The following is a 5,806-nucleotide window of genomic DNA, read 5'->3' on the forward strand; positions in this document are numbered from 1 at the left end:
AGCCTGGGTTTAGGGCTTTGATCCTTAATGTCCAGCCCTGCATTAGTATAGTGACCAAGCCTGGGTTTAGGGCTTTGATCAGCACAGTGGACAAGCGGTTGGCTTGTTGTGGTGAACGCTTACAAGACTGCAAGTCACAGTACTTAGTAAGTTTACTACTGTAATTAGAAGATAAATAAACTGTCTTTCATATTAATACATGCTTCATTTGACTTTATCTTAACATGAGCCTTGCCTATAAGAAAGAGCAATTTATGTAAAATAAACCTGATATTGTTTATTATAATACACATTGATTTATCGCTTGTTTGAAGAGAAATACATAAGAAGAGACCTTGAAAAAATAATCGCATATTAAATCTCAATATTGAGAAAAAAAACCGCAATTATTTTCCAAAATCGTTCAGCCCTAACACACACACACACACACACACACACACACACACACACACACACACACACACACACACACACACACACACACACACACACACACACACACACACACACACACACGTTTCAACCATCCTGTTATTTATCATCCAGATGCTTCATTTTTAATGCTTCATTTTGAAACCTACTGAATGATATCATCTCTAACTGGAACTACCAGAACGTGTGTTTATGTTTCCTGCTGCACGACACACATGATTTCCTTTGTGTGTGTGTGTGCACGCGTGTGCATGTGGGTGTGTGTGTGTGTGTATGCTGGTACTCCAGTCTCCTCCCACAGTCCAAACAACATGCACTGTGGCTCCCTGAGTGAGTTCTTCAGCCCAATCAGCGGCTCCCGAAGGGTCAATCTGTTAAAGAAATTGCCCTCAGGGGATTAAGATAGTATGATAAAGGAAATAATCTTTGTTTCTGTAGTTTGTAATTGATCTTTTGGATTATTTTTGTAGCTCAAACACGCTGGTTGACATTGTCACAAGGACACACAATTTGTTGTCTTGCTTTTGCATCCATGTATTTTTGAAAGTGTTTGACTTGAGTGAGCGTACCAGGAGGATGTTGACCTTGATGGTGGATCTCTAGAGATCACCAGACCAGAGAAGCTGCTCTGTCATAACCAGGTTCTGATTCAGGAAGGGGCAAGGAGAAGAAGCAGCAACTTAATGGCCGATCTAAACAATAAACCTGCAGACAGACACAGACGGGTCTTAGAAAGGAAGTTCCTCACTGTTCAGCAGGTTGATGCTCATCACAGCTCTTGCTAATGTCACCTACAAAGGTCAATCTTTGGTTTTCCTGTCAGGAGGACTGAGTTAGTTCAGCTTGGTTGATTTGTCCCTCTTCTGGTAAAGAGGTGTTTAGTGAAAGAGTCAGATAGCTGCTCTAGACTTGGAGACAATGTTAGCAGTGATCAGGAGAAAGACAGAGAAGCAATCTGCAGGATGTGGAGAGGAGGATTGAACCTGCAGCTGATTCTCAGCCTTTAGAAAAACTCTGTCTTTGTATTCATGGAGGTGGAACTGAAGCTGAAATGACTGTGGATTGAGAGCAGGATTATTGTCTGACTCCAGAGTAGGAAACCTTCTCTGCCACACAAAGCCAGATTGTGTCCGTCTCTTTACACTCGTCTCGCATTAGTAGACTTCCTGGAAAGACGTCCAGCCTCTTTCCTGTGAGTTGTACTTTTGTAGAGGTGAAACTAGTTTGTTGTCTGACCTGAACTTTGCGTGTCAACATGCCGGCTCCACCCACTGTTGATCTGAAGAGGCGGGACCAAGGAAATATGTGGACCGACTCGATAGGCTTTGAGCCTCGAGGCGAGATTAGCCCAAGTCACAAGAGGAGGATTTCTTCTTTGCAATCTGGAAAATCCCCAAGACCTGACAGAGTACATGCTGAATGTTTTAGTACTTTTCCTTGCTCTTGGTGCTCCGGCTGAGTTTAATGTTTTCAGATACAAGTAAGCTTGGCCAGCTTCCTAAATCACCCACGAGGCCTTGCAAACAAAGGTAAAGATACATCAGAGGCTCCTCTTACAGATCAATATCCTCACTTAAGGGAGACGTAAATATTTCAGCTAAAGTTCTGTCTTGTAGACTAGAGGACATTCTGGCCTCAGTTATTTAAGACAGTCATACTGGGTTTTTAAAGAATTGCCACTCCTATTTCAGGAATCTCTTCAAAGTCAGTGAAAACATTGGCTTTGATTCAAACTTCATAAAGTGGGTGGGGCTCCTGTGTTCATGTCTCTCTGCTTCAATTCTCACCAAGTCCCAGGTGTCCCACCCTTTCAGTCTTCAAAGAGGACCTCAACAAACATGTCCTGACATGTCCAACCGTTTGAGGAACTTTGGAAGCTTATTTAAGAGGACAAAAATGTTTCTACACCGAAAACATGAAACAAAGAGCCAACAAGGAAACATTGAAACCAACGAATATAATCAAAGGATTAGATCAACAACTTATTCAAATTAATAGCCAAGGCCTCGCAAAAATAAAATGACTGGAGCTCCAAACTAAACACGACCGTTTAACAACATACCCGGTTAAACAGCAGCTTTTAAAACACAAGAGTCTACACTACTTACTAGTGTTGTTCAGATGCCAATTTTGTGTCCCGATACCGATACCCGGTTGTATAATATCGGCCGATACCGATACTTGCCTATACTGCAGTGTTTAAAAAAATATATGGCCGATTTTTCTTCGATTTCTTAAGAACTGCATACTCACTTGGTTGTATAAATCATTGCTATCATGGCTTCATCTGGCTGCTTAACCCTTTGTGAAACAGGAACAAAACACCAACACAGTAAATGTAGGACAACTTTTTTATTTCCTACCTGGTATGGGTGGAACTGAAAAAATAATACACTTTTCTTAAACCTGAGCTTTAGCTCACAGATGCCAAAAAGAAATAGTATAATATCCATGTACCGGTAAATACATGTAAAACAGTAGTTCAACCGCAGTTAAATTTAAATTAAAATATAAATGGATCAGGAGTCGGGGCAGCAGTGAGTGAGAGTCGGGAGAGAGAAAAACACACGGCGCTGTGTATCGGCGAGTTAATAGTTCGTATCTGCCGATACCGATACCAGCTTTTAGTGTGGTATCGGCCCCCCTCCCGATACTGGTATCGGTATCGGCACAACACTACTACTTACATTGAGATAAATCAGAGAAACTATAAGCAAACTAACTGAAAGGATCAGCGCAAAACAACAAATCAGAAAAATTCGAATAGAGAATGTTGAAATCAATAGAAACCTTTCAAAATAAATGACATTATTCGGAAGTTTCACTCAAGACTCTAAACCTTTGAATCTCCAGAAAACTGCTTCTAAGGAGAACTTCTTAAATAATCCCTCCATCTTGTATCCCCCTCATGGTCGTGGGGTACTGACGCTGATCCCAGCCTGCTATGGACGAGGACAGGACACACCTGGACAGGTCACCGTCTATCACAGGACAAACACACACTCATGTTCACACCGAGGGGAAATTTATGTCACTGATTAACCTTACATGCATGTTTTTGGACTGTGAAACCCATGGACACATGGGGAAACATGCAAACTCCCTAATCTTATAGAAAATACCAGGGCCAGGTTATATGACCTATTTCACTAGAGGAATTTGCTGCTGCTATCTCAATACTGAAATCTGGAAAATCTCCAGGACCTGATGGATGATGTCATCTTCTGGGCTTTTGGCGCCCCAGCTCAGTTGAGTTGTTGGGTATCGGCAGTCTCCTCCCTCGTCCCTCTTCTTCCTGGTGTTTTCCCCTCTGAAGTCTTTATTGTCTGTCTCTCTCTGCTGTCTGTGGCTGTGGCCTGTCTCTCTCTCCTATTTATTTCTACCTTGCTGCAGGGCAAGGCTGGCCACGCCCCTTCTGCTGTTCCTCCTTCTCTGCCTCGCTCTGACTGGTACTTGATGAGGTCATTCCATCTTAGGGTGGGTCTGCCTGCTGGCTTTGCAGGATGTCTAGGAGAAGTCCGTCTCTTCCTGTCCCACAGTGAAAGCAGTGATTATGTGTCTGCTTGCTAAGTGGTGTCCTCATCAGGGGCCATAAGCTGTGTACTAAACATGTATCCTGATGGGGAGACGTCGTGATTGCGCAGAAATACCGGCGGAAGAAGAAGCAGATTAAAAATAAACGTGATCCTAGGAATAGTAATCTGAGCGCCTCGCCTCTTAAAGACGGAGGCACAAGAATAAATATAAATCATTTTGGTAGATTTTCCTGGTCTAAAACTCTGGTCTATTCTGGAGTGTTTCCTCCTCCAGAAGCTCACAGAGCTGGCTGCATGTTTCAGCCACAATGTCTGGGGAACCAAACGTTCATATGCTGCTGATTTTCTCTGAGCTGAACAAACTGAACGCTTCTCTGCAAGGTGGCCGTACACATGTATGACAGAATGGAAGGCTTTCTCCAAACCAGCAGACGATGGAGGGAGCGCGTCAGAAAGGGAAGATCCTCCATGTCTCCATGTCTCCATCAGTGGAGGAACTGGCAGGTTCTGCTGTGCTCTCTCCTCCTGTAACACCAGCAGTTCCTGACCACTGGGAGGCGCTGGAGGGAGGATTTCAGAACTCCTTTACTGAGATGGTTTGACCTCTGCCTGACGACCTCCGTCCGTCCAAGGACACATCAGTTGCTGCTCATCAGGGTCAGAGGTCACACTAATGTGGGAGTATGTGAGCATCCACAGACGGCTTGAGGATTGAGTTCATTTCTACATGTCTGCTTCAGATTAAAACATGAATCTGAATTATTCCAACAGCTCAGTGTCGTAGGCAAGACGTCTGTTTGAAACAGGCAGTGGCACAGCCACCCTGCAGCTTGTTCATGTTTAAAAACATGAAAATATCAACCTGTGTATTACTTCAATAGCTTAGTATTGAATGGACAATAACACAGTAGCTCTGTTTATACATGGCGCCAGGCCAGCTTCATATAAAACACAGTTTCATACAATATGTATAGTCGGGGTCCCTGCTCCGTCTCTCCATCAGTTTGGGGTCCTTGGCCTGGAAAACCTTGAAGACCCCTGGTTATGATACAAGCTCTAAAGTGTGTCTGATGTTGCTTTATAAAGTTTCAGTTACAATCCAGGCTGGTCAACGTTTCATTAGCAGCTGTTTGGAGCAGTTTCATATTCATATTCAGGTTCATATTTTATTTTTTAAAGTTTTAAAACTCTCATCATTTAAGTTTTTTTAAGCTTTTGGTTGTTTGTTTTATCCTCCATTACTCATTTTTGCTTGTTTTTCATTTTCATTTGTTGTTTTTTACAAAGTGGTTTTCACAAGAGACCAGATTCCTTTTGAAAAAGACTCTGGTGTGTAAATAGAATGAAAATAAAAGAGTGTAGAAGTGGTGGAAGCAGACAGACGGTGGGTGGAGTGGAGAGTCTTTCTTTCTTCACCCAGACTGAAGCTGTCAGGCCAAACATTCCAACAGGCCAAACATTCCAACAGGTGAAGCTCCACCCCCTCTGACTCCACCCCCGACGTCAGTGCACCACACCTCCTCTCTCCGCTTATGTCACCTGGCCCCGCCCCTTCTAATGTGAGCCCTTCTTCCCAGTGCAACCACAACACAATGTTGGTTTCAGTGTGATTCAGTGAAGCTTCAGGGAGCCGCTACAGAGGAGCTGAAGAGCCACATGTTGAACAGCTGTTCGAAGAGAAAACTTCTTCCTCCAAATAAAGTGTCAGACTTTATATTAAAGCTCCACCTTCACTTTAAAGTTCAGATTGACGTCATGAAGCAGGTTTCAAACAGGTTTTCTCAGGAATGTCCTCCTCTGGGTGTGTCAGAGCAGGAAAGAGAACGTCGACGCTGTCA

General features: G+C 43.4%; 2 protein-coding genes across 4 annotated transcripts in view; both read right to left on the bottom strand.

The window, feature by feature from the left end:
- Positions 1–5,806, bottom strand: part of LOC308128325 (protein NLRC3-like) — a 434,409-nt gene that overhangs the window by 239,542 nt on the left and 189,061 nt on the right. The gene's annotated exons all lie outside the window — the stretch shown is intronic.
- LOC308128323 (NACHT, LRR and PYD domains-containing protein 12-like) overlaps positions 1–5,806 on the bottom strand; it is a 365,314-nt gene that overhangs the window by 85,451 nt on the left and 274,057 nt on the right. The window lies entirely within an intron of this gene.

This window comes from Lipophrys pholis, assembly GCF_963383615.2.
Source record: "Lipophrys pholis genome assembly, contig: SCAFFOLD_32, whole genome shotgun sequence".
NCBI lineage: Eukaryota > Metazoa > Chordata > Actinopteri > Blenniiformes > Blenniidae > Lipophrys > Lipophrys pholis.